Source organism: Amblyomma americanum, chromosome 1 (genome assembly GCF_052857255.1).
Source record: "Amblyomma americanum isolate KBUSLIRL-KWMA chromosome 1, ASM5285725v1, whole genome shotgun sequence".
Classification (NCBI taxonomy): domain Eukaryota; kingdom Metazoa; phylum Arthropoda; class Arachnida; order Ixodida; family Ixodidae; genus Amblyomma; species Amblyomma americanum.
In genome coordinates this window covers 377,066,190-377,077,360 of record NC_135497.1, presented here as the reverse complement: position 1 = coordinate 377,077,360, position 11,171 = coordinate 377,066,190, and the positions used below count along the sequence as shown (strand labels likewise).

General features: G+C 51.1%; 1 non-coding gene across 1 annotated transcript; it reads left to right on the top strand.

Moving 5' to 3' along the window:
* The first annotated feature begins 203 nt into the window (after positions 1–203).
* On the top strand, positions 204–275 carry TRNAA-UGC (transfer RNA alanine (anticodon UGC)). Its single transcript has one exon. It is a non-coding gene; the product is annotated as a tRNA-Ala (tRNA).
* Positions 276–11,171: the final 10,896 nt, after the last annotated feature.

Sequence of the window (11,171 nt, the reverse complement as noted above, 5' to 3'; positions counted from 1 at the left end):
GTTTCGTGGGCATTATAATCTCGTATGTGTGCTCGTGCGAGGCAGGTAGAGAGATAGAGGGAGAGAGAGAGAGGCGGGCCGGGGCTCCTGTCCGACTTTCCAGCTTCCGGTCTGGTGTTGCACAGTAGACGAAATGCTTGCAAACGAACGGCCTACTGCGGTACCTGCGAAGTTGTACACTTAATCGCCGATGGAAGCAGGTCGGGGGTGTAGCTCAGTGGTAGAGCGTTCGCTTTGCATGTGAAAGGCCCCGGGTTCGATCCCCGGCACCTCCACGAAGCCACCGCTTTTTTTTTTCTCGTCATACCATGAGCCACGAATAAACAGAATGGATACACACTCCGCTCAACCCGTTTAAGTTTAGTGTCCGGGGTGGCTGCGGCCAAAGGAGGAAAAGTACCCTGAGTCTTGCATTTTCCTCGCTCGCCTTCCCCTAATATCCTCACACCCATCCTCGTTTTATTATTTTACTGTTCTTTCTCGCTCCCAATTTCCTGCTCTCGCCGACGCCATGGAGGAAGGATCCATGTTAAACCCACTCTAACCCTAAAACACTGCCGCCCGCTATCGTCATCACCCCACTTAGAGGAGCTTGACGCAAGTTTTCTTTTCTCATGGTATATATGTCTACATTACTCAGTAATAAATGTATGATAGAAGTCCTAAACGGGCGATTTAAAGTTTGACAAAAGCTTGCGTAAAGGGGGGGGGGGAGGGGGGGGGCGCCATCCCTTGCTTACCACTTACGGTGAAAACAAAGTTTTGACAAGAGGTATAGTTAAATTTTTAAACTGGTGGTTGTGTAGTCCACTGCTTTCCAACAGGCCGATGACGAACAGGACGTGCAACGGTGGCACGATGGCCGGTTAAGAAACCACAAATTAAGGCACGCCACTCAACATATACACCAGCAACGAAACAGTTCATTGAATAACAATTACATAAGAAGATGCACAAAAATTGGTCGACTATTTACCTACACATGGAGAGGGAACAACCACATATCAGTGGATAAGAAATATTGCCCTCATACCGCCGCACTACCCTACAAAACAATACACAAGCGAGACAATCACTGTATACCGTATATTTCCGTACTACCTCTTAAGATCCAACAAAACTTACCGCAACTTTTGCAAATGCGGAAAACCTGCACAAAACATCTGTGACTAAATTATAGAGTTATTGAAGAAAGGAAAGACTACTCCTGACATGGAAATGTCCAAAGACCACAAAATACAAACACCTAGTGTTTGAAATATTCCAACACCAGGGTACGTACCAAGCCCTTGAAAAACTCGTAAAGAAGATGAACCAGATCACTGACCAAGCCGAACTCCCCCAATCTGGCCAGCCAGCACTCGGTAACGTAACCTTCGCTACTGAATGCAAAACTATGAGCCAGATACAATAGGGTATTCTGAAGTACAACGCATTCTTCTGTTCCTTTTCTTTTGTTAAAGCCTCTCTATTTTTATTTTACAATCCATCTTGTTTCATCTTTTTTTTAAACTCATATTGCCTATTAGGTACTTGTCCCCTGATCTATTTTATTTATTTACTTCACCAACCATTTTGTCACACACATATGCCGATTTATAGACAAACTAAAAATTGCCTGTTTCACTGAAGACTAATAAAAATTTTAAAATGTAGGCTTTAGAGACATCGCGATGGTTTCAGCAGCACAATATTACTTGTGTTAGAGTACATCTTAACACAGGTGAATAATGTCAGCTGTGGGCGGCTACAACTAATTCCTGGTAATGTAACTTTTAGCTATCATAGCTAGGAATTCAGTTGAAATAGAGATCGCTAGCCAGTTGTTAATAAAAGACATATTATTTTTCAAAATTTCGAAAACGCGATTACCCTTAATGCTGTGACCGAAGAAAAAGGCACAGAAAAACGAAATTCTTTTTCTACGCGAGAAGCGCGCTCTGCCAGCTTTGCGCCTACACCCTCTCTTTCCACATTCCAGTAAACGGTGGGCCAAAGCCAACATACTCCTGTAAACCATGCTCCACGGTGATTGCATCCACAATTGATGGGAGTGCCGATGCGGCGGCTGTCTCGGGCTGTCTGCTCCTCGAGGAGCTTTTTCCCAACATTCCTCCTGCCGGCAGCTGCGCATTGTGCTGCGGGTGCCATGGCGCCGAACCTCAGGAGCTGATCCTTCCGTGCAATCTTTGTTGCTCCGCGCTCGTCTCTCTTTCGCGGCTTTCTGAAACCAGCCCTGCTGAAAGGTCAGCGTAGTAAAAATGAACGCTTCGTCTAGCGTAACAAACTGCCCACACGGCACTGTGCGCCATACGCCGTATGTGAACAGCTGACTGCGATTTGAAAACAACAATAGCCTGTGCTAACTTTTTGTGTGTTTTTTCTTCAAACAGCACTGCTTTAAAAACGTGGCTCACGTGTTGTTCAACGCGCGAAAAGTGTTTTGGTGCAACAGTGCAGACGACTGGCTATCCGGCCTGGCCATAGCTATGGCGTTCTATGGCTTCGAAAGGCTCGTCGATGAAAAAAAAAAAAAGCGCCGGAAACGTTTCCGAATACCTTACACATTCATATATAAGTTAAAACTATGGCGTTGTTAGCACCAAGAACTTTAATAACACTTCTGTTGGGCCTAGCAGTGCATGATAATACCACAGATGATCAATGTGCGCAAAGCATTAGACAATCCACGTACAGCGCTCCTTATGTTTCTCTCGTGTGCGTGGATTGTCTAATGTTTTGAGCACATCGATCATCTGTAGCTCCAAGAAGTTTGTACGCTTGAATAAGAACATTTATTTCACGCTTTCCTCTTCTGGCTTTCGGAGAAAATACCAAGCGGCTTGCGTGGTCGTGATGTGCTTCCTGAGGCCAGTTTCAGCCGAGTCTCCTCTCGTTATGTTTCCTTTCTACCCGAAAGCTTCACTATGCTAGGTAAAGCCGCTCTTCGCATGTCGCTAAATTTGACCTTCCCAGAGCCAGAGGTGGTGCTTTCGCGGTGTTGAGGTGTCCATCGAGATGTCGACATCTGATAGCTACTGCGGTCTTTCCTTTCCTCAAAGCACATGATTTCGCATTCCTCCACGTAAGCAAACCCAAGTGCCCTCGATTGCGGTTCGCCTCCATCGAAACGCGGCGGCCGCCGCGGTCGGGTTCGAACCCGCGTACTCCGGCTCAGTAGACTAGTGGCTTAACCACTGCGCCACCGCGGGGGGTAACTATCCAGTGTGCGGAACGCACTCAACGTTAAAAACACGAAGCCGCACCTACTTGCACGATACACCACAGCTTTTGCTGTCTAGCCAGGTTCAGGATTAGCTAAACGGCACCGAATTTTTTAAACCGAAATCTTCACTACGCTAAGTAAAGCAGTCAGGGAGTAGGCGAGAGAATGACCTTGAACGACCTTCAGCCAAACCACGTTTGTCCCTTCCTTACGGCGCGGCTCGGATGTCCACCGATATATGCGAGACACTTACTGCTCTATTCCCTTTCCGCAAAACCAATTTTCAAAACCAATCAAATTTTCTTCGAAAGCAATGTAAAGGCGCATAACTGGCTCCCTGGGGCAGTGAACGCATGAGTCGCGCTTTCAAGTACGTCGAGCGCAAAGATATACCATACAATAAATGAAATAACTAGCTCAACAATAAACAACTCAAACATAGAGGCATCTGAAGAAGCGGCCATTGCCTTGGCAATATCGCACGGCAACGCAACAGGACAAAACCTAACTATACTGACGGACTCCAAAGAAGAATCCAGAAACCACACAAGAGCCAGAATCGACAGCATCGCCAATCATATTCTACACACGAAGACAAGACGCATAAACACTAAATATAGTGTGGGTTCCGATACATGAGGGGTTGGGGGGGCAACGTGGCAGCAGACGAGTCAGCTCGAGGGTACGTCAACCGAGCAGACTCAACCCTTTGCACCACGGCCACCTTTGACCCTGTTAGCAACACGTACTCAGACATGCTCGATCATTAAAGGGGTCAGCGGAAACGCTACCCAGTCTCACACAAAGGGCTTACCAAAGAGGAGGTGCTAAGCTGTCGCAGACTACACACCGATACCTACCAGCACCTGCACAAACTACACCATATTTTCGCTACAGAATACGTAGACGAATGACCGCGGTGCCAGGTAAACCTACACTACTGCATATCACATGCGCCTGCCATAAGGAAGACTTAGAGCCTAGAATAGAACACCCGAGTGTGACGCAGTGGGACACTTGCCGGCCAGTTAGGACGAGCAACGATTTGTCGTACGCCGAGCCACGATAGCGGCGGTCAAGTGCGGCATGCTGGACCAACGATCGACCGCGGCGCCCAGTGACCCGTAAGGGTCGATAACACTTTAAATTGGTCGCAAACAAAGTTTTCAAGTGAAAAGCTTAACTACGCCACCTTTTCGAGCCGTCAAAGGGGCCGCAAGTTTCACCGTGAGTATAGCTAGAGGTCACAGTGGCCGAAAGTTTCGCCTTGAATGTAGGTAGACGTCAAGCCATGAGCATAAATGGCGGTAGTCAGGTTAGACACGTGACGTCCGCTACAGCAGCGACACCAGCGGCTGTTACCCCAACTGTCCCGTCTTTGACCTTTGACCTTGACCCTTGAGCCTTGACCTCTGACCTTGACCTCCGGTCAAGCGGGAAAGCGTCTGCCGGCATCGCATGCGCAGGTCAGAAAGTGTGTTCTTCATTAAATGCCGGTGCACTTTGATGCGTTCAGCGGAACACTAGGTGTGATCGATGCGACGCCTGCCGTGGAGACCGACACCCGAACCGCACCCGTAAGGGAAGGCAAATGAAATGAAAATTGGTTTTAAGGAAATGAAATTACGCCTGTCTCAGATATCTCAATGGACACTCAAACCACGCCGTAAGTGAAGGAAAATTGAAGTTGAAAACCGGCAGTCGCTCGACCCCAAACGCAGCCAAGGAGATGCAGCTTTTTCGCTTTTGACCACGGTTAACCAGAGCTAAGCCACCAGCAATTTTTTTCCATCCTTCCATCAGGTACCTCGTGGTAGTGAGAGAGAGAGAGAGATGCGCTCCATGCATTAGCGCTGACAAAGAATTACAAGATAGCACTTTTCAGTCTGCTAATGAGGGGAACTGCAAAAGCCCTTCCTTGTCGTGTCCTCTTTCGCTCTGCATTTTTCTTCTTTTTCTGCAATTTTGTGTTTCTTTCTCCTTTTTACGCGACAACGTATACAGCTCGTTCGGTCGAAAGCCGTCGGCGTCGTAATAGAAGTAGTTGGCACCGAGCGTCGGAAATATTCCTTCCCTTACGGCGCGGTTCGGGTGTCCACCGAGATACGACACGGGCGTAAATTTCGTTTCCTTAAATTGCGCAACGGGCAAGGCATCGCACCGAACGGGCGATGGCACTCCGTGGACCCTTTGGCCACGCTGTCGCATCCCACTCTTAAAAACGAAGCTTAACGATCCATTTTCTTTTATTTCTTCTCTTTAGACCATTGCATATATGTTGTTCAATGAACTATTGCATATATGTTTCAGTTACCATTACACTTACGTTTGAAGACCGCAGCAACAGGGCGCAACGTTGAATGGTTGCCAAGTATAAGTGCCACCTGCCAAGCTGGACGCAAGAGCGCGGAACTCACCGAAAGTTGAATTCATTAAACCGCACTTATTATTCTTTTCTTTCCTTCTTTGGTGTCGCCGCACACAGGGAGCGGCGTTCAGCATAGATATCGTGATTGGAAAAAAAAATTATTTACAGAAGTACGCAAGCCAAGGCTACCGGATACATTGACCTTCACAAGTAGACATGACAGGGAAGTTTTTGACACTCTAAAACGAAATCTATACAATCCAACCCCGTCTGTACATGACCACAACGAGTGTAACAGGCTAATCAACTAAACATCGGGTGGTCAAAAAAGGTAAACAATACCTATTTCACATTAATAAGTTCTGTTAAAATGGAGCGGCACTGTACAAAAGAATCAACCCCCCCCCCCCCCCGGGGGAGGGGAGGAGGGGGTGGAACACTACCAGCACCAACCCTAAAGGACAGCTATAAACAAACCACAATCTAATTAAACAACATTCACAAAAGAGGAGGGGGCGGTCTAGCTACTACCCTAGCATCGGCATAGCTAGTCGGCCCTCCCGAACGACAAATAAACGGGTGTGCCAGCGCCGCAGGAACAGCGCCTCCCCATCCGCTGCAAGCCGGTCAGACAGGTATTGCCTGATGAGGAGACGTAGAGTCCGCAACGCTGGGTACATTGCCCTCGCCGGCTGCCGCCAGGCTACGGTCAGACGGCGCCGACGCCGCAATACAAACACGGCGCAGACAAAAACAAGTTTGCCAAACAGGCTGCGTGGTTGGCGGACACCTGGCCTGCACGAACAGAAAACATGCGGTAAACCAATCACCACATTGCCCGCGCGACGGGGCACATGAAGAAAATATGGCTCGCCGTTTCTTGTGTTCCACGTTGCGCGCACTGGACATTGGGCACAACGCCCCACGATGCGAGTAGTTCTCCCGTGGGGACGACGCCCCAACTCCTCCTCCACTCAAAGCGCGGACCTCAGGAGGAAGGCGTCTTGTACACGACGTACGCCACTTCCGTACCGCGGTGCGCCGCTGGTCGTCGAGACCAAGGAGAGCGCAAGCGACCATCTCGATGCAGGCACCTCGCTCAGATAAACCTCCGGTAGATCACAGGCTACAGACAGCTTAAACCCCGCTGCTGCTCTGCTGAAAACCAAAGGCCTCTCTTCTTGCGGGCCTGTATGTCGATCCGGGGTGAAAGCACGACGTGCCGTGCTCATCCAATAAAGCATGAGCGAACGCCCCAGATACGACACATTTCCTACCAGCGCGGTTGCAAATTTAGCTTCGACAGCCCGCGCTACTGTAGCTACACAGGGCAGCCCGAATCCTCCCCGGGAAGGGGGCCGCTGGGAAAGGCGCCGAGCTACCTGCGCCGTACCACCATCCCATAGAAAAACGCCCACGAGGAACGCTAGCCGACTCGCAGTACGGCGCGGCATCACTGCCACGCGTGCATCATAGTGGGCAAAGGCGCGCGCGGCTCTTCACCACGGCTGTCTTTGCCTCCGTAGAGAGGTAAAACTGAGCTGCCGTTGCTAGCGCAGTTTTCGTGCGCTCAACAACCTCTCCCCACGTCTGTGACAAAACTCCGGCCTGTTCGAAAAGGACCCCCAGCACCCGGACCCCGTCCATGAAAGGAATAGGCACCGGGAGGGGATCGCAGAAGGTCCCAAAACGTAGCGCCCGGCTCTTCCTGGCATTGAGCTCGGCGCCAGACAGCACAGCGTAAACCTGAAACGTGGCCAGGAAAACCCTCAAATCTCCGGGTGTCCGGACGAAGATTGAAATGTCGTCGGCATAGGCCGATACGATGATCGTTTGGTGTCGTATGAGTGGAAAGCCGCGAATGCGTTCGTTGGAGGCAACGCTGCGCAGCAGGGGGTCGAAAAACAAGAGAAACAACGCCGGAGAAAGAGGGAATCCATGGTGCACGCCACGCGTTACCGGAAAGGAGGCGGTCACACCACCATTTAAGACTAGGTCGGCCGTGAGGTCGGAGTACAATAGCGCTCAAAGCACCTCAGGACGTAAAACAGGTAAGGATATTCCACCCTGTCAAACGCCCTTCGCTTGGTCTGCCGAGACGAAAACCCCGTTAGTCCCCTTCGCGTGTGCGTACGCGAACATATCGCGCGTGAGCGTGAGTGACGCGAAGACCGAGCGGCCTGGCACAGCGCAGGACTGGTAGAGGCTAACGAGGCTCGGCAAAAAGGGCCGCAAGCGACTAGCCATGAGCGACGCCACTAGTTTATAGTCCGTGTTGAGCAGGGTTATCGGCCGCCACGCCGCAGGGCATGACGACGTCTTTTCCTGCTTCGGGACTAACACAATTCGGCCCTTGGCAAAGGACGGCAGCTTAACTCCTTCCTGAAAGAAAGCGTTCACTCGGCGCGTAAGGAAGTCGACCAGCACATCGAAAAAGACGTAGTAGAAACCGGCGACCAGGCCGTCTGGTCCCGGTGCAGATGCACGGCCCATACTAAACCCAGGACTGCGAAGACTTCCTCCTTTGACGCGGGAGCACAAAGTGCCGGTTCCGCGTCATCGGGTAGGTTGGGGAGGGTGGCGCAAAAGGCGTCTACCGCTGCTTCAAACCCATTCCACTCACACTGACCCTGCGAAACAAAACATTCCGCAAAGTGCTCGCGGGAAAACGCGCTCAATATCGTTGGCTGATCACAGACCGCACCGTCTGGCATGGTGACGCTATTGATACGGGCCGGTCGCTCACTCTTAAGGCGAAGGCTGTTGGCATGCCTAAGATCTGCGGCAGCCTGCGCCGGCATGTGTAGGCTCGCTGCCGTACAGGAGGCCTGGGTTCCCTTCTCCAGTACGCAGTGGTACCGCACGCGAAGCGTGTCCAAGTACTCGTGCATCGTGAAGGGCAGTTCACCTGCTCGCTTCATTATACGCATTCAACACAGCAAGTCACTGAGAGCCGCGGTCCTCCGTGCGCGCTTTGCTCGACATGTTTCGACTAAGCAATCGCGCACACGAGTCTTGAGGTCAAACCACGTCGAGGGAGTGAACTCGACGATCCGAGCAATGGACTCCGACAAATATTCGCGGATGCCGCGAACGCTCAATTCGTCCTCTACGAGGGAGACGTCCATTCGCCAAATAGCAGCGCCACCAACACGACCCGGAGCGCTCCTCAGGCAAACCACGACAAGAATGTGATCCCTGAGCGTCCCGGCACCGGCCGGAAAGAAGACAACCTCGCAAGACCTTAACTGCAGGACGAGGGCACTACGTAAATACACCCGATCAATTCGGGTGCGCTGCGACCTGTAGCACGTGTGGCCACGAAGAAGTCCCCGTGCAGCTCAACCCACGCGTCCTTAAAGGGACACTGAGGAGAAATTGAAGTTGGCTTGTATCGTTAGAATACCAGCTCCTGATCACAAAAACCCCACTCTGACTGAAAAAAAAAGCTCTTGTAATGTAGAAAACAGCAACAACCAAAATACAGGTATCGCCACCACTAGCCCAATGTCGCAAGTACAAGCGTGATGACGTCATAGGACAAGAGACGCCACCTTGGAGAAATTTTCCTTACTCCATGGAGTCACGAATCTCTGAGGCTGACGAAAGAAGGTTGCGCGGTTCAATATTGAATTAAGTTTTTTTTTTGAAACCGATAGCTCACTTTTATCACACAAGGAAGACGGACCAAAGACAATCTGAATGTTGGAAGCAAAGAAAACCAATGCTTGGTGGCGCCACAGGCGGCCAGGAGAGTTCCGGTTTTTTATGGCGCTTCGCGTCTATGAGCTTTGCGTGCTCCGTGGTTTTGTTTTTGATGCGCCTCTATTTACAAGCGCCGAACAGTAGAGCAACTCCAAGTGCCGCTTCAAGTGCTAGTTAACCTTTGACGGAGACTCTTCAGCCTGGTCACATGATCGCCACGGTCGATGAAAAACTATGAAGGCACGATGGTCGGTGATCGTACAAGGCAGTTCGTAGTATAAAGAGCACTTGTGTCTTCGTACGCTCGCCCGGCGAAACGTTCCCGGCTGTTCCAGTCAACTTCGAACTACTTAACGTAAATCGTTTATTAGGGACGGGAGACAAGATACAAGGCAGTTAAGAAAAAAATGCTGATGGCCTAGCTCTTAGGCCAGGATATCCGTAGCGAAATCGCGGAGACTTCTGCATCGGAAGAGTGCATTCACCAGATGCGCTTTTATTCATGCTCAAAGCTTGAGCCGTAGTGGCGGAGTATATGCTGCCCTGCAAGAGCCGCCTAGCTGGCTCCCCTGTCTGGATGAATGTGTGTGCATCCCGGTCTTTTGATGTTTTGGAAGGAGGGATCATGCGGGGGTAATGTGGCCTAGTGTTTTGTGGCATGAGCGTGCTTAGACTTTTCTTTTCAGCACTATTTCTATACAATAAAGACAAAAAGGCCGTAGTGGCGGAGTGGTAGTCTCCACCCATAACGCCAAAGGCACTGGTTCGATTCCGAGCATCGCCACAGGCTTTCTTCTTTTTTATTCAGTGAGTGTGTGTGTGGGGGGTTCTGTGGCTCCCATAGGTGCCGCCCCTGAATACGTTGGTTAGCGGTTAATCGCAAGCACTGTTAAGCGTGGCCCGCATGGAGCGTTTCTCCGGGCGATTCGTCCGCGTCTACGGCAGCGGAGCGCTTTTTTGCCTCTGAAGAGGACGTTTTTGCCAAATCGTCGGGTTCTGGCGGAACAGATAAAATCGTCGACGCCCGCCGACGCCGGGATAGGGCAGCGACAAAGGGCCAATGGAGCCGAGCGGGCGTCACGTGATTCTGGACGGGCTTTTTTCATGTTCCTGTGCTGCCACTTCGCGTACAGCGCTGGAAGCTCAGTGGAAGGGTACTGTGCGCCCAACCCGGCCGGAGTGAGTGCCGCTGCGGAGCACGTTTTGTAGGAATCTGTCAACGATTGCGTGTCCTGGGCAGCACCTGGTGGCTGTGTGCGAAGTCCGAGGCAGGCTGCTGAGCCCACCGAAGAGCAAATTCTTCAGTATCTCCGATCATGCGGCATGCGATGCGATCGCCAGCTGAACAAGGGCCGCCGCTTCAAGGATGAAGGCTACATTCGGAACATGACGTTCAATGAAATACCCCCGACCAGTGAGAATGGCGTTTTCCGCTGTATATGACTACCATCCATGAAAGGTGGATACTACATCGTGCACGCCATAGCACAGAAAACGACTGGGGACAACAGTTTTCACAATCCCGCCGCGGTGGCTGAGTGGTTATGGCGCTCGGCTGCTGGCCCGAAAGACGCGGGTTCGATCCCGGCCGCGGCGGCAGAAGTTCGATGGAGGCAAAATTCTAGAGGCCCGTTTACTGTGCGTTTCCAGTGCACGTTAAAGAACCCCAGGTGGTCGAAATTTCCGGAGCCCTCCAGTACGGCGTCCCTCATAGCCTGAAGCGCACAACGAGCCATTCCGACGAAACCACGCAGAACTTTTCATCATGGATATGATGCGAACACACGCATAACGCACCTTCTGCTTCTTCTGCCTCTTAATACATGGCACATACCCACATGGGGGTATTGGCCAAGATGTAGTGGCATAAAC